The following is a 26,070-nucleotide window of genomic DNA, read 5'->3' as shown; positions in this document are numbered from 1 at the left end:
TTTCTTATTGCCATTCCAGTGAATTTCCAGAAGACTTTTAATTCTAAATGAAAAAAAGGTGTGTTTATATTTTCCACGCTGTCATGTGTGCACTGTACATGTAGTAAGAGATACAGACACATAAAGAGAAAATACAAATTTTGAATCTTGGAGGAATCATCTTTGTGTCCATAAGCATTTTTTGGTGTCTCTGGAGAGATCAAAAGTGTCACTGCACGTATTTCAGAAAGTAAGAAAAGAACAGAAGCATAATGATGTTATATCTTCCTGGGGATTTCATTACTTAAAACAAGTGAATTGTACAGGTGAACACAAGGGATTGGTCTCTCAGTGCTCCTCCAAGAAATCCCTTAGAAATAAAAAATTCGCGTGAGGTCAACTCTGGAATAACTAGCCTGGAAGATGCCATTTATTCATATTTCCCTACATAAATGGCATTTTCCAGGGTGCATGTTCACCCTGACATGCACACGCAGACACAAAATGTGCACAAATCGAATGCAGTAACTACTGCAGTCTTCTGCAGCCAAGATAGAAGTCCTTACATCAAGAATTTCATTTTTCAGTCTATGAAGTCATTCAGCCTCCTACTTAGACTACAGATGGGAAATAATTTTCAGAAAGCCCACCTGAAAACTCTTCCGGTTGCTGTGATTAAGGCTAGCCAGCTATCCCTTCTCAACCTTTTGGCTAAAATCAAGTGCAGTTTAGCCAGCTATGCAATTGGGTGAAAAGTATTTACTGTTCCATTACCTGGGTTGTTGAGTGAGCTCTATAAATTTTGCTGGTCTCTCTGTTTCTGGCTCCCTCTCTTCTTTATCATATTATCCTAGCTTTCTAATCCATCTTATTTTTAGATTTAGATGACATTTCTCCTCCACCCCCCACTACACACACACACACAATGTAGGTGGGCTTTTAATTGCATGAAGCCACTAGAATAGTCACATACCTATCTCTAGGGTCCATTCTTCAGAAATTGATTTTACAAAATGACCTTAGAGGAATGTACTAACCCTGCTGTGAGATAATTTGAGTTTTACTTGTGCTCACCTTATGTGGAACCTGGTGATAAATGTGACCTAATATTAATTCCTCAATCCTGTCTTCCTTGTTCAGGGTGGCAATCTACCCAGCTAAAAATAGTCTGTTGTAGTTAGAGATGGCCATGGGACATAATTCTGGCCAATAGAAATGGTTGAGGTTTTCTGGGAAAGCTTAGATTTCTCAGTAGAAGTACATTCCTTCATGTTTGGCCTTCTTTCTTCCTGCAACAAAAGTGAGATGAAGGTGTGGCAGCTATACTGCAACCAGGAGGTGGCAAACATGAGTACAAGTGGATGCTGGAATACAAAAATAGAAAATATCTGAGTTCTTGCCATTATTGCTAAGCAGCTGGAAGACACTTGGCCTCATTACCTCTGTACTTTTCATTATTTGATCAAAGTAAACTTTATATGCTTAAGTGACTGTGATCATGTTTTCTGTTATTTGCAGCTGACCCTGTCTCTCAAATGACATGCAATATTAGACAGGGTTCTCCACAGAAGCAGAACCAGTAAAGATTTATTGTAAGAAATCGGTTCACTTGGTTATGGAGGATGAGAAGTCCTGCAGTCTGCCATCTATAACCTGGAGACCCAGGAGAGCTGATAGTGTAAATCCTAGTTCATATGCAGGAAAAGATCAATGTTCCAGCTCCAACAGTAAGACAGAGAGTGCGAATTCTCCCCTCCTCTGCCTTTTTGTTCTCATCAGTTCCTCAGTGGATTAGATGATACTCACATTTGGGAGTGCCATCTGCTTTACTCACTCTACTGATTCAAATGCTAATCTCATCCAGAAGCACCCAGAATAATGGCTAACCCGTGACCCAGTCCAGTCAACACATAAAATTAGCCATCACACATATCTTGCACTCTGCTAACAATTTCAGGTAACCATATCTTCTTTGTGGATTGCTTTAGGGGTTGGGTAAATGCGTGATGGAGCATAATAGTCAAGAGCCAGTTCTTCTTTCAGATTCCTCCCTTCTGAGCAGGTGAACCCACAATGCTACTGGAGAACACTCTTTATTTCCCCTGCTTGTCCTTCCATTTTCAGTTATTCTTTCTTGACTTTTTTCAGCTCTTTCTCTCAATACTTCTATTTTGCCTCAAAAAGAGCAAGGAGAGAAGTCAGAGACACCGAATTGGAGGTAGAAGTATCTTAGTTTGAGTTTCTCTAAAGCAGACCTTGGGACAAGGATGTGCGATGAGTAGTTTATTTGGGAAATGACTCTAAGAAAACACATGTAGAGAAGTGGGGAAGTGAGACAAGGAAAAGAAGACAGCAAACAAAAGGTGTGTCATTGTACAGGCAACTGACAGTGGGCCACTGAGGCTTAGAGACATGGTGTAATGCGTCTTAGTTATCCCAACATGCCCAGATACTAACCCCAGCAAGGTAATTGGAGTATTTATAGGGGAGTATTTACTGGGGAGAGGTGGTTATTCCCCAACACCTCTAGCCTGTGGACCAAGTGGCTCCAGGTGAAGAGTTGCAAGGGCTTGTAACTCTAACAGTTGAAGTTCACTTTGTTAAGTTAGTGTTTCCTCAAGATGATATCCAGTTGCAATTTTACAAAGACCAATAAAGTCTTACACAGTAGATTCAGTGGAACCACATACTGTCCTTGTTGTTGCAGTTCATCCAAGATCATAATTAATATACCAGGACTCTATCTGCATGCTCCCACTCTATCAAAGGTGGTATGATGCCATTTTTGAGCAATTTGATTTCACTATCATTTGAGACTATGTATATAACAGTCATTGAAAGACCTGTGTTCTCCTTTCCAGTTACTCTGGCAAATACCATAAGGTCCTTTAGGGAAGGACTGGAGAAATCACTACTCTATATCCTAAGGAACTTGGAATGTCCTTCCATTAAAGGGAAGTAATGTCTCATGGCTTTGAGAACTGGCTCACATCTGGAAGGTAGGTGAAAAATTGTGATTGCCCATTTTAATGGTTCTCACCAGTCTTCTTATTCACCCACTTTTGATCTTTTGTGGTTGCATTAGACAGACAATACTCTTACTGGCTACCCATCTATCTCACCTCCAGGTCCACCATGCTGTATATGCCACGGCCACAAATTGTAGCAGTTCAAGGCCCTCTGGGCCATGTTGGCTTTGCTGCCCTCCATGAAATCACATCCAGCTTGTTTCTGGTGTTTAGTTCCCTCTGTCCTGGTTCCTTATTATTCCCATTGAAAGCAGCAAGCCCACTTTCACAGTGACAGAAAACAGCCACCACTGAACTTCTCAATGATACCAGTCCCTCTCCCCAGTGCATTCCTTATCATCTTCATGATGGGAGTGTACTCCAGGCCTTCCCTAGAAACAGAGTTAGCCAGTTAGTTCTCTAATCTTAAATAGTTTACCTAATCCATCCATTTAATGCAACATTACAGACTTTTAAATTATTACTCAAATCTGAGACAAAGTTGATCACCCTTGTTTTCAGACCTAAGGAGCCATCCTTTTACAGAAATAAAAAGAATGATGAAGAAATAGTTTGAACAAGTATATGCCAACAAATTAGGTACCTTAACTTAAATGGAAAAATTCCTGGAGAGACACAAACAAAACCAAATTAAAAACTAGAAAATCTGATTTGAACTATAACAAGCAAAAAGATAAGTAATCAAAAAACTTACCACAAAAAAAAACCCAAAGCCAAATGCCTTCACTGATGAATTCTACCAAACACTTAAAGAAGAATTAATACCAACTCTTCACAAGCTCTTCCAAAAACTAAAAAGAGAGAACTCATCCTATGAGACCAGTATTACCCTGATTCTAAAAACAAAGATTGCACAAGAAAAGAAAACTAAAGAAGAGTATCTCTTGTAAATATAGGCACAAAAATTCTCAACAAAATACTAAGAGATCAAATCCAAAATTTATATAAAACAGATGATACAGTTGAATGAATTTGTCCCAGGAATGCAAGGTTGTTTTAACATTAAAAATAAATTAATATAATATACTACATCAACTAAACAAAGAACAAAATCACATAATCATCTCAATAGATGCAGGAAAACCATTTGATAAAATTCATCACTTCTTTGTGATAAAAACACTTAACAAACTAGAAGTATAAGAGAATTTCCTCAACTTGATAAAGAGTATCTATGAAACACTCACATTTAACATCATACTTCATAATGAATGCTTAAACCTGAAATACTGAATACTTTCCTAAGATCAGGAACCAGAAATGGCTGTCTTATCTAGCACTTGTATTCAACACAGTACTAGGAGTTCTAACCAAGGTAATTAGGCAAGAAAATGAGATAAAATATATCCCATGATTAGAAAGGAAGAAGTAATACTATTTTGGTTTGCAGATGACATGCTCTTATTCAAAGAAAATCTTAAGCAATTCACTAAAAAAAAATTTAAGATTAATAAATGAGTCCCACAGATTGCAGCATACAAGATAAATATACAAAAATTAATTATTGTTCTATATAGTAGCAATGAGAGAGCAAAATTTAAATAAATGAAAAAATTTATAATAGCACCAAAAAGAATAAAGTAATTAGGAATAAATTTAGCAGGAGAAGTGTAAGTATACTCTGAAAACTATAAAACGTTATTGAAGGAAATCAAAGATTTAAATAAATGGAAATAAACTCCATAAACAAGGATCAGAAGACTTATGTTGCTATGATGACAATGCTCCCCAAATCGATCTATAGATTTGGTATAATTAAATCAAAATGCCAGCTGACTTCTTCGCAGAAACTGACAAGGTGTTCCTAAAATTCATGTGGAAATTAAAGACTTAAAATAGCCAAAGCAACTTGCAAAAGAACAAATTTGGAGAACTCACACTTCCAAACTTTAACCTTACTACACAGCTACAGTAATCAAAACTGTGTGGTATTATTATTAAAAAAAAAATATATATATATATATATATATAACAATAAAATAGGCATCTTACCATTTATCTTCAACTAAGATGGCCAGGAAATTCAATGGAGAAAAAATAGTCTTTCAACAAATAATGTTGGTAAAACTGGATATACACATGCAAAAACTATACTTAGACCCCACTTCACAACACTCAAACCCTAACTCAAAATGGATCAAAGATCTAAACTCAAGAGCTAAAACTATAAAACTCTAAAATGTTTTATGCATAAAAATATAGGCATGATCTTGAATTAGGCAATGGTTTCTTAGATATAACACAAAAGAACAAGCAAAAAAGACAAAATTAATAAAATATACAACATCAAAATGAAAAACGTCTGTGCTTCAAAGTACATCATCAAGAAAGTAAAAAAAGAAACAACAGAATGGGAGAAAACTTTTGCAAATCTTATATCTGAAAATAACGAGATACCACTTTACAACCACTATGATGGTTATAATAAAAAAGATGGGCACCTGGGTGACTCAGTTAAGTGTCTGCCTTCAGCTTAGTTCATGATCCCAGGTTCTCAGATTGAGCCCCACTGTCAGGCTCCACACTTACATTTTTTTAATGTTCTTATCTCAATCATCATCATCATCATCATCATCATCCATAATTAGCTCACTGCTGCCATCTCCCATCTTAACCAAAAAGTCCAGGATCATTGATGCATATTTTCAATAGCAATTCAGTTTGAAAGTTTATCCGGAATAAAAGTAGTTTGTAAAACTGAAGGCTGAAAAAGATGAGAGTCTCAGCATATTAAGATCTATCTTACTGGTATGTAAATATTGGGTATTAATTTAGAAACAAAGGTGGTTTTGACAGTGAAGTGCTAATACTTCAGCCTCATCTGAGGGGAAACATGCAATTGATTGAATCAAAGGCATTCAAAAAAGAAGGTTATTTCAGTTGCTGTGTCACTCAAGAATAAAAAGAAAAGGGTGAAAGAAAATATTCTATTGATATGTGTTGTCATCTGGGTTTGCTTTTCCATAGTCATCTGTGTGTGCGTTTGATTGTATTTTATGTCACCCTGGTGAACAATACCACAATATGTCAAGACCATTAGAATTCAACTACAAAGGAGGCAAGAAAAGAGTTCTGGTTTTCATGTCGATCAGCATCATCTGCTTAGATTTGGAGGCCTTAAAATTAACTCAAGCAATATAAAAAAAATATATCAGACACAATGCAGAACAGGCAGTCTCACAAAAGACTTCCTTTATGGCTCATCAGAGTAAATTTCTTGTCAAAATACTCCCAGCGCTAAGTAAAGGTTATCTATTCATATGAACACCTGACTTATGAAATCAATCAGGGCACAATAAGAAAGATGCCTGCTTTTTGCATGCATTCAAGTTGTTGCTTCCATTAACTTAACTTCCTAAAAATATATTTCATTTTTTCAGTCTGCTCTGCATAACTCATTAACATCATAATCGCCAGCAATAATTGCCTGAAGTGAGTAAAGAAAATCACGAAAGATGAAGAGTTGAATTACCACTTAATGAAAGAAGAAAAAAAAGAAGACAATTTAAATCAACAGTCTACGATACTACCACCACTCCCTTCCTTGAGAAAATGTATAGTAATTGTGTTTCTTGGAGCTTGTTGTGTTTATAAATGAGGGCTCTCAGACAGTAAATTCTCGAAATGATTCTAAGGGCTTAATTGATGATGTGAATCAGAATATTTGCTCAGCAATCCAAAGATGCATTTTTATAACAAGTCACAAAATAATACTATTTAAAATATTTCAAAATTATCTCTATGGTAATTATAAGTCCTGGCCAAAACAAAGTGTTCCTCTTGGTCTTCAAAATGTGTGGAGCCTACTAGAAATGTTAAATATACTTGGGAACTTAATGGGTATCCATTTAAACCAGTGCTTCCCTACTAGAGTTGATTTGCACTCCCAGGAAACATGTATCAATGTCTGGAGAACTTTATAGAGTTGTCACAATTTAGAGTATGCTCCTGGCATCTAGGACAGCTCCACACAATAAAGAATCATCTGGCCAAAAATATCAGTAGTACTGAAGTTGAGGAATCCTGATTTATATAGCAACAAAGGACCTAAGAGGTTACTATAAAAGGCAAGTGAAATAAAGGGACAGTGTCTTTTACTACAAAAAGAACACAAAGAAGTCTGAGCAAAGCTAAAAAAAATTAATGCAGTAGTTTACAAAACAATAATTTATTTTATAGTTTAGTGAGCAAGCTGGAGTTAGGGAAATGGGAGAGGGAATATAATAACACATTACTCCAGCTGCCCTTACTGGCCAACCTTCAACTCATAGTAATTTAGGACTGATGAGTGTCAGATAATCAGCAGGCTTTGGTTTTAGTAAAATGTAATTATGATTTATCATTTCATAGTTATTTCTTAAATCTGTAAACATGTGCATTATTATAAGAAACAGATTAAGTGGGTCAACAAGTTCAGCTAAGTATACACGTGAGAGGATATTAAAGTGGAATTTTAGGAGATACCTTAGAATAGTGGCTCTCAAACATCAGCATACATCAGAATCACCTGGAAGGTTTGCTAAAACACAGACTTTTTATGCTTCACACCTAGAATTTCTGATCCAGTAGGTCTGGGGTGAGTTCTGAGAATGGGCCTTTTAACCCATTCTCCCATTATCCTTGGGGGTTCCCCGCCCCCAAGGATAATGCTGGTCTGGGACCATTGTAAGAGCCACTGCCTTCGTTCAATGGATACTGCAACCTTAAAGGAAGTGCAAGGCAACTATGATGCAAACTGTTTGGAGGAGGTGATTAAAACATCCTCCTCCACAACAAGGACCTAGAGATTTAGAGATGAGGGAAGTAGGGCTTTACAGAGAACTCTAAATTGTGTATTGTGAGGCACATCCCCTAATAGGGGGTAGAAGCGGGCTGGAGAGTGTAGGCACTTCCCATCATGACTGGGGGAGAAAGCTTCAATCCAACCACTCACAAAAATATCTTCCTTACAGTTTGCAAACAGAGTACACTCATCTCTCTCTCTCTCTCTCTCTCTCTTCCCCCCCCCCCCGAGAAATCTAAATAGCAACAGAGCAATAGAGTCTGACTGGCTGGCTAGCTGATCTGATGGTAGGGCAGATGGGAAGTGGCTATTGTGTTGGAATTAGTCTGCTCTGCTGGAGTCTGACAGGGAAAATGTCAGATGACTGTCCCCTCACATAAGGGCCATGTGCAAGAGACCTTGCAGAGTCTTCGTAAATTCTGACCAAGAGGGCAGCCTGCCATGGTAAGGAGTAAAGGCTGGAGGTACTGCTGGATTTATAGAGGCCAAGAAGAAGTAAGATGTGAGCCATAATACAGATGTATTTTACCCAAGGCAGAAAATTTCCCCAAGAGGTCGCCAACGACTAAGTTAAGTGCATCCAGAAAGTCATTGTAAATGCCTGACAAATCTCACAAGCATTGAAATTAGGTAGGTAGGATTCTATTAGGTGGGAACTTTTCCCCTTAGGGCATCTCTCCCTATCCCTCCAACTCTGGAAGGATTAGAAGCATGGTTTTTCAGAGGATAGAGAATGTACAGAATATGGAAAAGATGCCATCTATATTCTTACCCCTGATTCCAGCCTCCCTACCTGGAGGAGGCCTGAGCAACGGAGAATTGTTAGCTTAACTAAAGAAGGACCAGAAAAGACAAGGTCCTGCCTGAGTTTTGATCCCAAGGTAGAGTAGAAATTTGCCTCCCAGTGGGGATTTAAAAGGAAAATGGAAAGCTAAAATTAAAGTTGTTATTGTTTTGTCATGCCCCCATGAGTGATGTATCTTCAGTAATGTCTATACACACAGTATTTATCTTACCTTCCTAATGTCTCTGAGTAAGTTTCCTGCTACACAAATCCATGTCTGACCCACTTCTCCACATTTGTCCTCAGTTTCATCCTTTGATAGAAGAGGTCAGGGTTATTTTATTTTATTTTATTATTATTTTTTTATCAGGGTTATTTTATAAAGCGTGGATAGTTGTAAGCCAAGAAAAGTCTGATAAATGGCTGTTTGAATACAGAAACATCATATTACATTCCACAGTAGATGAAAGCCCAAAGAATATGTATTATTTGATGTATTTGACCAGAGTTTAAAGTCTTTTAAATAACCCTAATACTTGAGTGAGCAATCAAGTAAGCCATTTGGGGACTCAGTTTTAATTGATATAGACAATTGCAGAGCAAAAAGTAAAGAATATATGAGAATCCTAATGGATATATGTTATCAATTGGATATGCCTTTAGTATTTAGGATTTCATTGTTACAGCTATGACAGGTTCCCTAACTTCTTCATTTTCACTTTTAGTAAACCCTGCCCCCATCACCATATTGATGTCATGGATTGAAACACCATTTTGATCAGATCCCCAGTCAAATCTAGTCAATGGGTCCTCGTGTCTACAGAATTATAATTATCCATGTTGGTTAACATGTGCTGATTAGGACATTCTATCAATTATGAGTATGATCATTCTGAAAAGGAATTTGGCAACTTAATAATCAGGGTTCTACCAGAGAAACAGAACCATTATTATCTCTATCTATCTGGTAAATTATGTAAGTGTGTATATAACCTATACGTATTGATGTATGGGTGCATGTGAAGACATATACACATGTATATAAGACATATATGTACGCACATATGACATATATACACATAGTATAAATACCTACAAATACATAAAGAATTGACATGAGTGACTGTGGGGACTGGGTAGACAAATCTGAAGCCCATTCAGGAAGGCCAAGCTAGAAACTTCAGGCAGGAACCAAAGCTGCAGTCTACAGCAGGAATTTCTTCTTCAGGGAAGTCTCAATTCTGCTGTAAGGCCTTTCAACTAATTAAATCAGGCCCACCCTGATGATTGAGGATAATCTCCTTTACTTAATACCAACTAATTGTAGTTGTTAATCATATCTACAAAATACTTTCACAGCAACACCTATATTAGTGTTTGATTGAATAACTGGGTACTACAGCCAAGCTAAGTTGACACATGAAATTGGCCATCACAGCAACATTATCAAAAGGTGCAAATAGCTTCGTATCATTTGACTCAGGATTCCAATTCCTGAAATCTGTCCTAAAGGAAATAAGCAGAGATGTGCACAACTTTTCATATGTATTAGTGGCTCACTTCAATTACTATCTTGAAACAAAGCTCTGTCCCATCAGCCAAAGACACATATGCTTGATCCCAGAAAGTATGCTTATTTGGCAAGTTCAAGCCAAGGTTATTATTTAATCATTGACTAATAAGTTGCGTCTTTAATGAAAAGTGGAAAAGGGTTAAAAAGTGTTAAGACTGCATACTATGGTTATTTACCTCTTCACACCATAACATTTCTAAAAGATCCTAGAGTATGCATGTAACTTTTTACACTCTGAAAAATAAACATTTTATATATTTTTAAAATAACTCCAAGAGGCATTTTAAAACACCAATAAAAGCAAAAACAACACTGTAATTAAACTAAGTACAGCACTCTGAATATGACAACATAATTTGTATGCATCCTAATGTTATGATTTTAATGCCTAACACACCACACAGTGTCTAATATTAGGGAATCAAAACTGAATATTAGAGAATTGAGCTTAGACCTCTGAGTTCTACTGTAGGATAAACCAGTGACTACTACCAGAGCAGATAGTACAATGAAAACAACTTTCTGGGAATTAGTGGAGCTTGTATAGAGTCTATTACTCCTTCACCTGGTACCGATCAGGTCAAAAATAAAACAAAACAAAACAAAAATCTAAGTACCAGCATAAATAGCTTATTGCCCAAAGCCACTCCTCTTCAAAGTACCCTGATCCATTCTTTGCCACCCAAAGGCATGTCTATGGTTCTCCTTATGCCAACTTCTAGAAAAACAATAGGCTAATTGTAGTGTCTTCTGACCCTTCCCACTAATCCAGATGGATTAAAACTTTTCTACAAATCAATTTCCTAAACTCTTCTAACATTAGGAGAGACTGATTCATCATAACCCAAGATATTCACTGGATCAAGTCATGTATAATAATGGACAAGCCCAAGGCAGCCCAGGTGGCTCAGCAGTTTAGCGCCGCCTTCGGCCCAGGGTGTGATCTTGGAGACCCGGGAAAGAGTCCCACATTAGGCTCCCTGCATGGAGCCTGCTTCCCCCTCTGCCTGTGTCTCTGCCTCTCTCTCACTGTGTCTCTCATGAATAAATAAATAAAATCTTTAAATAAATAATAAATAAATAAATAAATAAATAAATAAATAACAAGCCTGCTATAACTTTAATTGTATGAGCCCAGCTTCCACCCTTTATCTTGATCTTCTAACCTCACCCTTAAAGTAAAACTGGTCTATGGGACAAGTTAGTTGTCTCTTTAAGCTTCCCTTTATTTTCTCTTTAATATTTTATTTATTAATCTGAGAGAGAGAGAACAAGCCATGGGGAGGGGCAGAAGGAGAAAGAAAGGAAAAAGACAGAGAGAGAGAGAGAGAAATTTTTCAAAAGACTTCCACCGAGCAAGAAGCCTGATGCGGGGCTCGATCTCAGGACCCAGGGAAACATGACCTGAGCTGAAGGCAGACACTTAACTGACTGAGCCGCCAAGGTGTCCCATAAACTTCCCTTTGTATTCCAGGTGGCTGGCTGAGTAAACTCAGAGTCCTTCTTGGGCTGAGTACTTACCTGCTCTCTCTCTCTCTCTCTCTCTCTCTTTCTCTCTCTTTTCAGGTTTATCTGATTACATCTGTCCCAAAATTATAGATTTGAAGTTGAGAGTAGGGAAGAGATAGAGGTTAGAGGTTCCACTGAGGCTCTAAGCTTTAGCCCCATTCTCTGGTTTAGCTTTCATGAGACAGCCTATAATACAGTATTGAATGTTCACCCCTAATCCCTAACAAGGCTTAAAACTGGATCCTTTCCCTAACTTGTTTTAGTCTTATATGTCCATGATGTTCTGGTGTTATTCCTACATCACCACCACTTCAAGACTGGATAGAACAGCCTTCCTCTATGAAGTATAGCTATTCCTAATGACTTTAATGCCTTTGTTTGATTCTACATTTCCAAGAGAAGCTTCTCTGTTCATCGTCTTGGCTTTTTTGAGTTACTGTTTCAGGCTGCTATTCAAATCAAGCCCTGGTATCCAAGAGTCTCTTTCTGCTGTATTTTAGTGTTTACCTCCTTCATTTCTCCTCAGTTTTGGTGATTTAACCTGCCTGCTTATCTTGGGTCCTATGGGGGGGGGGGGGAGGGGGGGGAGGGCAGAATTATAAGATAGCCCCAAGACTTCTGGGCCTTAGTATATATGCCCTGTATAATCCCTTGCCCTCAGGCATGGGTGGGGCCAGAAAATATGATGGATCTCATTGCATGATTAGTTTGTACCATATGCCAAAAAGTCTGAGATTTTTAGGTATAAATCAGATCTCAGGATGATTAATTTTGAGAATATCAAAAGTAAGATTATCTTCAGTGAGCCTGACCTAACCTACACCCTTCAGAAGAGGAGGTCTAGAAGTAAGAGAAAAGCAGCAGCTGCAGCAGAAGTTAACCTTGAAGAAGCAGCAGCAGAAGTTGGCCTTGAAGAAGCAAACTAACACTGCAGAGAGGATATGTGGCAGAGAATGGAGGGTGGCCTCTAGGAAGTAGGGACCTTAGATCTTCAAACATAAGGTACTAAATTCTGCTGACAATCACATGACCTTTGAAGAGAGACCAAAGTTCTAGAAGGGCAGGCACTCCTTCAACATCTTCATTGCAGTCTCATGACACCCTGAGCAAAGGGCCATTTTACCCATGCCTGGACTCCCGACCCACAGAAACTTTGAGATACAGAATGCATGTCGTCTTAAGCCGCTAAATTTGTGATGTTTTGTGACACAGTAGTAGTAGAAAACTAATATACATTCCTAGGGTGTTTTTACTACAAGCATGACTGGAGCCTGCAGTACTGAGGACTGCACATGCAATTGCAGGTCAGCCAGACATTGTCTTAGCATTCTCTTCCAGCAACACACACACAAACACATTCCTCCATTCCTAAACTGCCAGTATCCCTTCTGCTTTGGGAGGAGCTGGATCTAATTTCAAGCTAAAGCTCCTCCTGCTCCTGCACTGGACCGATACCTGCAGACCACCTATAGAAACTTTTCTCTGCGCCTGGAGATAAAACAACGTTGTCCTTGGGGACTCGTAGCCTCAGCTGGTGAAGTTGCTTCCATTAATTACAGCACAAAGAAACCTCTTGAATGTAGTATTGTGAAGTTTGTTTTGAAAATCATACTCCTTTTGAAAATTACCATTCATTATGCTTCGTAGCCAAATCATTTTACTTAGGAGCAAAAATGTGATTTTTCTACCAGCTGAAGAGTTCCTCTACAATGAAGCTAGAGAATTATTCCTTGAGCAAGACTGCCTCTCCTGAAGCTAAACTCTTCTTGCATATTTTAGGGAAGAAATGGACAAATCATATGTAAATGGAGAAATAAATTTTTGAAAGCAAGAGCAACCTCCCTTTCAGTTCATTTCTATGAGTATCTTTTTTCTTGTTTTGCTTGCAAAATGGGAAAGAATATAACTATCTGTATTTTTTGTGAATAACTATATAATTCTTCAATTCAAAATCTAAATCTTTCTCTCTGATCTGTAATATCTCATAGCCTCTATAATAAAACAATCAAATCAACTCAATGTGTCTCAAATATGCCATACTCTGTGACACTCTTGTTCAAAGTCATTTTTTGGCTCCTTAACACTGTAGTTTCTTGATATATGCAATGCCATATTTATAGCTATGAATTGTATTTGCTGGATAGACTGCAATGATTTGTATAGTGATTTGTGATGTGTGTCCCTGAAAGCAACCATACAGAAATGAATTGCATTATAAAAACTACATTTGATGCCTCAATCAAGCCCATTCATTATAATCTTGAAAATTCCACCATGCATAGGTCAGAGCTACTACTTTGCATTTATCAGTAGTTTTCCATTCTCATGGATTACAGATTTATAAGTTTCTAATGATTTTCTAGGCCAAACTGAATACCAATAATCAAAGAAGAACTATTTAGTTTCTAATTATTACAGTAAAATAACCTTGTCTGATTACAAGGAAATGAAATCAGTCTTTTGATCAGAATCATTGCATGGGTACATAAGCACTGAAGTGGGTTATTTATTGAAGAAGGCAAGGCTTGTGGTGGATATAAATTAAACAGATGATTCCTTTCCCTTCTTTACTTTCTTTCTCTGTCATGGCACGACAGGAAATGAGGAAGTGCCAGGATTCCCTTTGCAATTCTGAACATTGTCTTAGGTGTTTCAGAACCTCACTAGATATCTTGAGCTGTATTTAAGGAAAAATAAATTTGAAATGGCCGACACAGTCAAAAACAGAAAAAGTTTTTTAAAAATAGAAAAAATAAACTTACCTTTTTCCTTCTTCATATTTTCCCCACTCCTGAATATGGACTGTGGTGATTTTTTTTTCTCCTTCTTTTGCCATGCCAATGAGATTGTAGGTTCCATGGAAGTTGAAATGGTGACTTACTTATTCACCATTATATTCCCACAGTTTAGCAGAGTGTTGGATATAGAGCAAGGCCCTTACAAACATGTGCAATACATGAATATCCCTAAGCATTTAGAAACTTGTGCTTCTCTCTAAAATCAGAAAATGGATTGGATAAACCATGTTAAGATGAAATTTCCCACCAAATCTTTAACCAATCTTTGAGGACTAAACTATGTTGACCAGGGATGACCCATAGGAAACCATGCTTAACAATAACAACAAGAGGGATCCCTGGGTGGCGCAGTGGTTTGGCGCCTGCCTTTGGCCCAGGGCGCGATCCTGGAGACCCGGGATCGAGTCCCACGTCGGGCTCCCGGTGCATGGAGCCTGCTTCTCCCTCTGCCTGTGTCTCTGCCTCTCTCTCTCTCTGTGACTATCATAAATAAATAAAAATTTTAAAAAAAACAAAAAACAATAACAACAAGAAAAAATTTTTTAAAACTTAGGAGAGATAGCCATCATCACACTGTAAGGAGTATAGACTCTACATAAATAGCTCAGGAAAAATCACTAAACATGTAAACAAGTGAGCAACATTCACAACCCCTATGAGAGGTGGAAATAAGAATCTAGAGTATACAATATATTACCTAAAATACTCAGTTTTTAACAACAAAAAAAATACAAGGCATGCAAAGAAATAAGAATATGTAGCCAATATATAGAAGGATACTATCTCTGTTTCAATATAAGCACTCTGTAGGGGCCCAGATGTTGGACTTAATAGACAAAAAAGTAGGTATTATATATGTTCAAAAACAAAGGTAAACCATGTTCTGATAATTAGAGGACAGTATAATAACAGTGGATAATCAAATATAGAACCTCGATAAAAAGAGGGGAGTTATAAAAACTAACCAAGTAGAATTTCAGGTACTGAAAAGTACAATAATTGAAAAAATCAGTAAAATAGCTCAACAGAAGATTTGAGCTAGCGGAAGTAAAACTCAGCAAACCTGAAGTGGGTCAATAAAAATAATCCTGAGGAACAGAAATAAAAAAGAATGGAGAACATAATGAATAGAACCTCACACACTTGGGACAACATAAAATATATTAACATATATGTAAAGGAGTCTCAAAGAGAGGAAAAGGGGCAGAAAAATAAATGAAGAAATAATGGCTAAACATTTTCAAAACTTTATCACCAAAAAAGAGAAAAGCATTAATCTATATATACAGAAAGCTTAATGAACTGCAAGCAGGATAAACACAATGAGATCCACACCTGGACATGTCATAGATAAAGTCCAAGGGGAAATCTTAAAAGCAGTTAACGCATATATACACACAAAAACACCCTCCCCCCCGCCACAACTCATCATCAACAAGGAAACTGTGTTAAAACTACCAGATGACAGGCAGAAAGAAATGAGGCCAGAAGGCAGGCAGTGGGATGACATATCTAAAGTGCTTGAAAAAATACAACTGTCAACTAATAACTGTAGCAAGCAAAACTATAAAAAAATGAAGGAAAAATTAAGGTATCTCCAGATACAAACGAAGACTGAAAGAATTCATTAACAGATTTTCATGGCAAATATCAAAAGAAGTCCTTCAGACTGAAAAGAAATGATACCGTATGGTAACCTGAATCCACACAAAGAAAGAGCACCAGTAAATATAATTATGTAAGAAAATATAGGGCAACTAGGTGGCTTAGTCGGTTAAGTGTCAGCCCTCCACTGAGGTCACATCCTGGAGCCCTGCTGAGCAGGGAGCCTGCTTCTTCTTCTGACTCTGCTCTCCCTCCCCTATTCATGCTCTCTCTCTCTCTCTCTCTCAAATAAATAAATAAATAAATAAATAAATAAATAAATAAATATCTTTTTTTAAGTAGAAATATATTTACAGATACGTAAACATGTAAATATAAATATATATATTTCTCTTTTCTCTACTGATTTAAAAGGCAATTGCAAAAAACAATTATTACAAAACTATCAATGGGCTTATATAAAGTTATAGATACATGACAATAATAGCATAAAGGAATACATCTGTACTGGATAAAGTTTCTATATCTCACTGGAATCAAGGCAGAGGATGAGGGCTGGAAACAAGAGATGCTTTAGGAAGTTACTCCAGTAGCTGGAAATGGTCACTTAGGGACCATAGTAGAGAAGTGGCAGTCTACTGGAAACTATTTGAGTGGGATAAATAGATAGAATTACCAAATTTGGCAAAGGTTTAGAACAAAGGGACAGGCTAAAGAAAATCTAAATAAGGTTGAAATGGAAGGAGTATCCATTTACATAACTGGAATAGTGATACTTTGTTGTAGATTATTTAGATTGTTTTCTAGCCTGAGGATTCACTAAGAGCCAGGTCTAGGGGATCCCTGGGTGGCTCAGCAGTTTGGCACCTGCCTTTGGTCCAGGCCCTGATCCTGGAGTCCCACGATCGAGTCCCGCGTCAGGCTCCTGGCATGGAGCCTGCTTCTCCCTCCTTCTGTGTCTCTGCCTCTCTCTCTCTCTCTCTCTCTGTCTATCATGATGAATAAATAAAATCATTAAAATAAAAAAAAGAAAGAAAAAGAAGAGCCAGGTCTATGAGGAACCGAAAACAAGGCAGGTCAGTTTTGGCAAGCCCAAACTCTCCATCCCAACCCATCTGAGTTACTACAATGGGAAACCCCATTTGAGTAAGTCACGAGGGTGATGATTCTCAGCAAGGAGAGGAATAAACACAAAAGGTGCCAAGCTGAAGTGGCATTAAATGAAAATTCCTCATATTTCAAATTATTGTCTGGCACTGGTGCTATTAATGAAAAGGAGTCTATTTCAACTCAGTTTCAGTTAACTTAAAAAAAAAAACCAATAGTGTGATAGTTTGATGATGAATATAGAGAAAACTGCCAAGATTTCAGATTGGGAAATGAAACAGGGCAGAAATGAGGAAAAGATGAAGAAATGTAATTCAATTGCCATTTAAGAAGAATCTAGGCTTCCATCTGGAACCGTCTAGCCTTCACCGTTGACTTTGCTGTATTCTGTCATTCTCTACAGGTTGAGTGGTAATTCCATTTTCCCTTTTTTCTTTTCAGTATTAATGATTATTTGAATATATTTCTGAATATATGAGACCAGTTTAAAAATTTAGGGCATATTTTTATTATACCAAAAAGATAAATGGTAAATTTTCTCCTATGTTCCATACTCCATTAAAATGGCCCTGGAAATTTTGATTGGATGTCTGGACCTGTGGTGCCCAGAGATCTATGCTAGCTAAGCCTCTGGAACCTACAAGTCCTGACTCTTCTTTTGGTTTGCAGTTCTTCACAACACACACAGTTGGATTTGTGTGAATTATGCTAAGCAATTTTTTTTTTCCTTTGGTTAGAGAGATTCAGGAAAATAAGCAACTCTTATGGAGCCTGGAGATTAGATAATATTAGGATTAATAAAAATGGCAGGGCAGCCCGGGTGGCTCAGCGGTTTAGCGCCACCTTCAGCCCACGGTGTGATCCTGGAGACAGGGGTGTGATCCTGGAGACCTGGGATCAAGTCCCACGTCTGGCTCCCTGCGTGGAGCCTGCTTCTCCCTCTGCCTGTGTGTCTGCTTCTCTCTCTCTTTCTGTGTCTTTCATGAATAAATAAATAAAATATTTAAAAAATTTAAAAAAGGGGCAGCCTAGGTGGCTCAGCAGTTTAGCACTGCCTTCAGCCCAGGGCCTGAGCCTGGAGACCCAGGATCAAGTCCCACGTCTGGCTCCCTGCATGGAGCCTGCTTCTCCCTCTGCCTGTGTCTCTGCCTCTCTCTCTCTCTCTCTCTCTCTGTGTGTGTGTGTGTGTGTGTCTCATGAATAAATAAAATTTAAAAAAAAATTAAAAAAAAGTAAAAATGGCAATCAGTATCTCCATGGAATTAATAATTCAAGAAAACTTTTTCTATTTATGTGTCCTCTCATCTCCTGTCATCACTCTTCCTATTCTTTTCCTCTCCTTTGTTTATATGGGGAAATACTGCCTTCTAGAAAGTTGCCTTGAATAACATCAAGAGCAGAAGTCACTATGAAGACCTGCTCAGTTATGATGTAAATGGCATCTCTTGCTAAAAACATATAACACCCCCAAAAAGGAAATCTTGGCTGAGGAAGAGAAGAGCTCAGCATGGACTCAATGCCATTGACATGATTTTCATCATGTGTTTCAGCAAACACTGGAGATTTTGTGACTCATTCCTTGGGGGACACCCCATTTCCCAACAGATAGATGACCTTGTCTACTTAAGGTCTACAAGGTAACCAGATCTTGCCAACAGTAACCACAGTTTTTATATTATAATTTGTAACACCTTACCTTACTTAAAAAGTATGAATGGGGAAAAAAAGTATGAATGGCCCAGTTTACTGAAGCTAGGAGAAGTAAGTTACCTTGTGTTGAGTAGCTATTCTGTGCATTATATTAATTAATTGAATCCTTTCCAGGATGCCTGGGTGGCTCAGTCAGTTAAATATCTGCCTTTGGCTCAGGTCGTGATCCCAGGGTCCTGAGATCAAGCTTCATGTTGACTCTCTGCTCAGCAGGGAGCCTGCTTCTCCCTCTCCCTCTGCCTCTGTCTGCCACTCCCTCTGCTTGTGCTCTCTCTCTGTCAAATAAACAAATAAATAAAATCTTTTTAAAAAGTCAATTGAATTCTTTCCATAATTCTGTGAGGAAGACATTCTGTGACTGTGACCAAGGCTCATAACATTTAAATGACTTTCTCAGGATCATACATATAAGCTCAGAATAAATTAAGAGGTAGAATCCATGGACAATTTCCTAAGAAATCAATCTGTATCCAGTACTAAAGCATTATCTAAGTACTTGGAAAATTTCTTGACAGTTAACCCAAGGATTCAGATCAGATTTCTCACCATCACTTGGGAAATGTAATTAGTCCTCTAGGACTGAAAGAGAATAGAAAAAACAAGAGTATAAAACACTCTTCTTTGGAACTGATCTCACTGAAGACTAAATGCTGACTAAACATTAAAAGAATATTTTTTGAAGTAGGGCTGCATTATCAAGTTTTCCAAGGACCTTATCTGTCTCAATCAAGGGCTGCATTATTCATTTTCCAAAAACCTCATCTGTCTCAATCAAGCCCTGTCATGTAGTGTCACAAAGCAGGTGTCCTGGGACACCTGCACACTCTGAGAAGGAGTTAGCATACAGACAACTTATTAGGGCATATTTTTAAGATCAATACCTACAAAAGAAAAGAAGAATAGAGGATTGGGCTAAAGGAGGAGGTAAGCTGTGACAAAGATTCAGCTGTGGCCTTGGCTAATCTCTACAATTGAGCCTTTCATAGCTGTTCTGACTTGGGCTGAGATGGTCAGGTATTTACATATTTCTGTCAGTGGGCCATTGGATGATATGGATCAGCTGCCCCAGAAAGGAGTGTGACCATGGGCAAAGAAGTATCAAAGGATTACCAGGAGTAATTTCTGGAGATGGCTGACAGCTGAAAACTCTCAGCTGCAGACTCCCAATCACTGAGAGGAAATGTCCCTCATTCCAGAAGACAGTTCTGGGTGAATCATCACAGTATTGACTACATGTAACTCAATAATAGTTAAGCCAGCCTTCATAATCAGACCCATGTGGCTCTGAGCACATGTTTTGTCCCTTATATCAGTATGCCTATCTGAATGCACAAGGAACACTGTTCTCGATTGCCAAAGTTCCAACCTCTTCTAACCAGGCTTCAGAGTATCTTAAAGAACAAAATATATGTTCCTGGTTGCTCAAATCAACATTTGATTCAATTATAATAATTCTGAGCTAGATGTGGGAAGGAGCATCCTATCACCTGATATTTTCACCCACTCTCCAAATATAGTGAAGTAATTCAGAGAAACCACTCTTACATGCAGACACATAGATATACAGCAAGACTATTATAGGTAGGCAGTCCTTGAGGCTTTCCTGATCCCTAGAAAGTGCTCTGCAGGGCTGAAAGTTGGGTCCCTAGTAAACTCCCCCAAGCCTTTGCTTCCCGTGCTGAAAGAGGTGTTTGCAGCTTTGCAAAGGAAACGGTCAATACTGCCAGACATAAGCTTTTGCTTTTCCCCAAGCGGTGCTAAGGTGTCTGAAGATCCGCTGGGGAAACCAGGGTAAGTTAACAGTGATTCTTGAATGTTTCTCCTGGCCACTGAGGAGTGAGTTGAAAAGAAGGAATCAGACATGATCCAAACCATAAGTGTAGTCTTAGTTTGGGTTCCTCTACAAGCAGAACCTGAGACATGAGCAGGGAGGGGAGAAACAGAGAGACAAGGACAAGCAAATTCCACACTGAGTGAAAAGCCCAACTCAGAGATCCCCCTGACATCAGGGGCAAAACCGAAAGCCAGATGCTTAGCTGACTGAGCCACCCAGGCACCCCTAAATGGTTTCTGTTAGAGCTGTTAGCCCTGGGTAACTAGAATTCAATCCTGTGGAAGACCTTTTGAGGAAACCTTACAAAATTCACCTCAGAATGACTTCAACAAAGAATGGGTGCCTGGGGAGGCATTTCTCTAGTGCCTCCAATCTCTTACTGTATAATGGTCTCCCCTGAGGAGATGAATCTCTCCACACTTCCAGAGCCAGCTCCCATGGTTTTAGAGAAAGCACTGAGTAAGAAGCATGGAGGACCCAGGTGGGACAGGGTCAGCCTGCCAGAAACTGTCCACCACAGCTGGTGCTGAAATTGGACATGGGCCGAGAATATTCTGTAGGACTTGAAAGATGTCTGCTATAGCGGGGGATTGTCCTGGTAGATTTGTGCATGGTTGTTTTGTGAGAACAGCTCTCGCAAAAGCAAGAGTGAAAAGGTGGTCACTTGACTGTCGACCTTAATCTTGAATGTTTCTGCCCTCCGTGCTCAGGGGCCCTTCCTCTTGCCCACATTAAAGAACACCTGCGTGCTTAGGAATTGTTTCTCCAGGGCATTTGTGAGCTTTTTGCTTTCAGTTCTGGCTCAATCCCCCCAAACCAAGAGTAATTTACCCCTATCAGGCCTCTCTCCTCATCCCCAGTTAAATATCAGTTCCCACACCTGCTGCAAGGAGCAAAGTTCAGAAGATTGTAAGTAAACAGTGTTTGTGAGGCTGGGGTGGTTTCTTCAAACTACACATTTTAAATTTTTGGCTTGATCAGTGGGAATCTAGTTACCGGTAAAGATGTCATTTTAGTGACCTTTTATTTTGTCTGAATTCAATCTTGGGTATCGGGAAGGGCCTCGGAAATCAGCTGTCACCACTAACTAACCTTGTGACTTCTTGGGTCACCTGGGTGGCTCAGGAGTTGAGTGTTTGCCTTCAGCTCAGGGCATGATCTGGGGGTCCTGGGATGGAGTTCCATATCGGGCTTCCTGCATGGAGCCTGCTTCTGTCTCTGCCTATGTCTCTGCCTCTCTCTGTGTGTCTCTCACAAATAAAAAAATAAAATCTCTAAAAAACAAAAACAAAAAATTTTGTTGCTTCTTTGGGCTTCTGTATGCCTTATCCGTAAATTCTATGATTTCATTATATATCATGAAATGGCCTACTATTTCTTTTTTTTTCAATCACTCAGGCAAGTGAGATATAACATTTCATTTCTATTCATTGAATATGATTTGTAAAATGGTACAGAAAGCTAAACTCTTAGGGGCAGCCTTTTCACTACAAATCAATTGGCATTCTTCCTACTGTTTGAAAAATTATAATACTCATGTCTTCAGATTTCTCACCCTTATCTTCTTTTGCTACTTCACTGCACTGAACCTTGAAATACAATTTTTTCAGCACAAAAAATAAGGCTGCCTTTTTGGCCAATGTCTAGAGAAGAAAAATAAGCATGAAGGTAGGTTTTAGGTTTGCTTCCCTTATTACCTGTCAAATGTATGATTCTAAATAAGATGGTGCAGACCCTCATTCTCAAATGCTGGCTATTTCTTGTTATTCATTAAAGGGTACAATGTAGTGGCTCCTGGGTGGCTCAGTCAGTTAAATGTCTGCCTTAGGCTCAGGTCATGATCCCAGGGTCCTAGGAGCAAGCCCCATGTTGGGTTCCCTGCCTATCGGAGAGCCTGCTTGTCCCTCTCTCTCTGCTCCTTCCCCCTGCTTGTGCTCTCACTTAAATAAAAAATAAATAAATAAAACTTCTTAAAAAGGGGCACCCTTTTTAAAAGGAGCCTACTTCTCCCTCTGCTTATGTCTCTGCCCCTCTCTCTGTGTCTCTCATGAATAAATAAATAAAATTTAAAAAATAATAAAAATAATTCAATGTATTTTTTAAAAAACAATCATCTAGATCTCTTTGTATGTCACAACTCTTAATTCCCACAGTATCCTCTGTGAGTAACTGCGACTGTTAGTTCCAGAGACAGGTGGAGAAACTGAGGCATTTAACATTAGGTTACACTCCCACGTCTGTCAAGCTACTAAGTAGGGGAGCCAGGATTTAAACCTAGGCAGTCTGACTTTAAATACTCATGCTCATTATCATCATCTTACACGGCCTCTTACCTAAAATTCTCTCTGTGAAAGTTTTTGGCATGAATTCATTGATACCTTGTCAAGCTATAAGGAACTTAAGGACACCAGCTTTATTTATATAAACTATGTAAATTTGTTTGAAAATCGGCAGCAAAGCAAAACATTTTCTGCTGAACCTAATCTCCATATACATAATCTAATTTTAGTAATCACGATTTCTCCCACAAATCAGAGCCCAAGGATGTGTCCATGTCTTTCCCTAAGATACTGCAAAGTACCCCAAATGTAAGGGCTGAAGCTTGGAGATATTTTTAGTCATAGAAAAATGTGATTAAGGATAGTAATTCTGTTAGTGATCTCTGACCTATTTTTGGCTTAGAATCACCAGTAAATCCTGCATATAGCTAGCTAGCACTGATGGCATATCAGCATGTGCGCGTACTACGATTCCATTCAGTCTTTTATGGTTGGGGGGTGTAATGAAATCTATTGCACACTAGATGGCAGCCTTGCCACGTGAGCCCCCAGCCTAAACCCACAGAACTAAAGTGAGAACTGTTCTCATTTCAAAGTAGTATGTTTAAGAAGATGTGAACACAGAGCTAATAATGAATCTACTTCTCTGATTCCAGGTTTAGAGGCTAACCCCTGTGGAAGAAAGGACTAACATGGAAGTGAAAGAATTGTCCTCTGCTCAGTAGTTGGACAGGACTAACAGTTGTCCTACAGAGACTTCTTCCCTATGAGGCTAGGAAAGGTCACTTTCTACACCTTGCGCAGTTAGAATCATTACAGAAAGCTTCCCTGGAGACTCTTCAGAAAGACACAATAGTACACATAATTATACACTGAAATAGCTGAATCCTTGTAGCTCTTACATGATTAATTTATCACTGAATAATTACGTGATGGTTGATCACATTTGTGCTAGACATTTTGTGCAACTTTTTTCTTCAAAACATCCATTTTTCCCCAAAACATAAAATATTTGATAGATGGGGACACCTGGCTGGCTCAGTCAGTAGAGTGAGTACTTGACTCTTGATTTTCGGGGTTATAAGTTTGAGTCCCATGTTGGGTATAGAGATTACTTAAAAATAAAATCTTTAAAAAAAAAGATTTGATGGATAAATAAAAAGGTGGTAGTCTCAGTATTATTATACATGGTACTTTAGAGTCATTGAATGTAACATCTCCTTTTTCTTCATCCTAGAAATGCCTCCTCTGATCTTCACTGTTGCTGAACTCCGTCCCCAGCAGAGTCTATGCTCAAATCCTCCAGGTAGCATGTCTTCCTCCCTGCCAGATGACAGCTAGAGAGACTGGAAGGGAGAAAGGAACTCTCTATCTCACAGAGTCAAAAAAACATATTCCTGCCATCCCACAGGGAAACCTTGACCACACTGCCTCGTGGACACAAAGACTGCTTCAGGTGTATTAACCACTCAATAGACTTTTGTGGGTTGGCTTATGAACTGAATACCACACATGTGCTTGTGAGAAACAGATTCACTGTGCAGTACAAACTATTCCGATGCCTGGGCTACATGCAGCTCCTAGATGAGGGCTTAAAAATAATATTTATCTCCTTCATATTCTGTTGACCTCCTACAGTTTTAATCAGACCTCCCAAGTCAGATGGCTGCTGCTGTTCCAATTTATCTTGCTACAACTATTTATTAGCAAAGCAATAATTATGGCATGACATAGGTCCACTGGGACAATAGTGTTTTATGGTTATCTTCTTGGAGATAAAAAAAAAAAAAAGCTTTCAGTAAAACCCTGCATTTAGGGGCACAATCTAGGTGAGTGTTTTGTACCAAGTGGAATAATCACCGTCAAACTAGAGAGGTATAACAAACTCTTTTTTGGGGGGAAGGGGGTATAACAAACTCTTAACCCAGATACATGTTTGCCCCTCATCTCAATAATTTCAGACTCTTTAATCATTATAATGGTTATATCTGCCCTCCCTCCTTCACTCATTCCTTTCAAAAATTCTTTAAGTCAGTCACTACATGAGGGCCTTAGTAAAGATACATATAACATGTTATAAAGCAAGAAACTCCTCCCCTATGATCTAGTACATAATGTGGAACCATAAATAAGCATTATGCATAGGTTGAAGGAACGTTTAAAGATCTGCAGCAACATTTTCCAGCTCTGTACTGTAGGCTGTCATGACAGCATTCAACTCTCAGAACAACTTCTGAATTGAGGAAACAGATGCAGAGAAGTTGAGGGCCTTGTTCAAGAGCACGTGGAGAATTCTAGAGTCAGGATTTGAAATAACGTCTATTGCACTGATTTTCAGTGCAGTCTCACTGGTGACTATCACAAGTGAATGCATAGACATTTTCTTGGTTTTAAGGCTTTCTTTTTTAAAAATTTTATTTATTTATTCATGAGAGAGAAAGAGAGAGAGTGAAGCAGAGACACAGGCAGAGGGAGAAGCAGGCCCCATGCAGGAAGCCTGACATGGGACTCGATCCTGGGACTCTAGGATCATGCCCTGGGCCAAAGGCAGTGCTAAACCACTGAGCCACCCGGGCTGCCCATTTTCTCAGTTTTAAAACTAAGTCTCACCTAACTATTCCCTAAATAGTCACTAAGCTAAAAGTCTTGGCAAATTGTGACAAAATCTGCTCTGTTCTGGGTAACTGGCTGCCTATAACTGTGACCTCATTAGTGGTGTGTTTAGTTTATACAGTTTCCATAATATTTGAAAAGAAGAATTCATAACAAAATAATTATTTTTTATCTATGTGACTACCTATAAAAGAATAAACTAGTCCATAGGATTATTTATATTTACTCTTGATTATATAAAAAAAACTTATCAGAACAAAAATGTTAACCAAAGTTACCCTATTAGGTTCCACCATTTATCTTTACTCCCATTTATCTTTGAAATCCTTGATCCCCAAAGCTGGATGTACCAATGGACGAAACTATGACCAAGGTCAAGTATAATTCCCAAGACAGAGGCAAGACAGTGTCTGTTATGTGGGGATATTTGAGAAAAAGGCCTATACTCTAGGATATCAATCAAAACC

General features: G+C 38.5%; 1 long non-coding RNA gene across 4 annotated transcripts in view; it reads right to left on the bottom strand.

Annotated features, from left to right (window-relative positions):
- Positions 1-26,070, bottom strand: part of LOC112661207 (uncharacterized) — a 93,739-nt gene that overhangs the window by 8,752 nt on the left and 58,917 nt on the right. For 2 of the 4 annotated variants that reach the window (XR_004808654.2, XR_003137507.3), the window contains 2 exons: positions 8,808-8,888; positions 3,102-3,379 (listed from right to left, as the gene is read on the bottom strand). The exons of 1 other annotated variant lie outside the window; for it this stretch is intronic. This is a non-coding gene — a long non-coding RNA (uncharacterized LOC112661207). The remainder of the gene's footprint in view (positions 1-3,101; positions 3,380-8,807; positions 8,889-26,070) is intronic. One more of the 4 variants, XR_003137508.3, reaches the window with a different exon arrangement.

This window comes from Canis lupus, chromosome 23 (genome assembly GCF_003254725.2).
Source record: "Canis lupus dingo isolate Sandy chromosome 23, ASM325472v2, whole genome shotgun sequence".
Classification (NCBI taxonomy): Eukaryota; Metazoa; Chordata; class Mammalia; order Carnivora; family Canidae; genus Canis; species Canis lupus.
The sequence above is the reverse complement of the archived record's forward strand: the minus strand, read 5'-3'. Positions and strand labels throughout refer to the sequence as shown.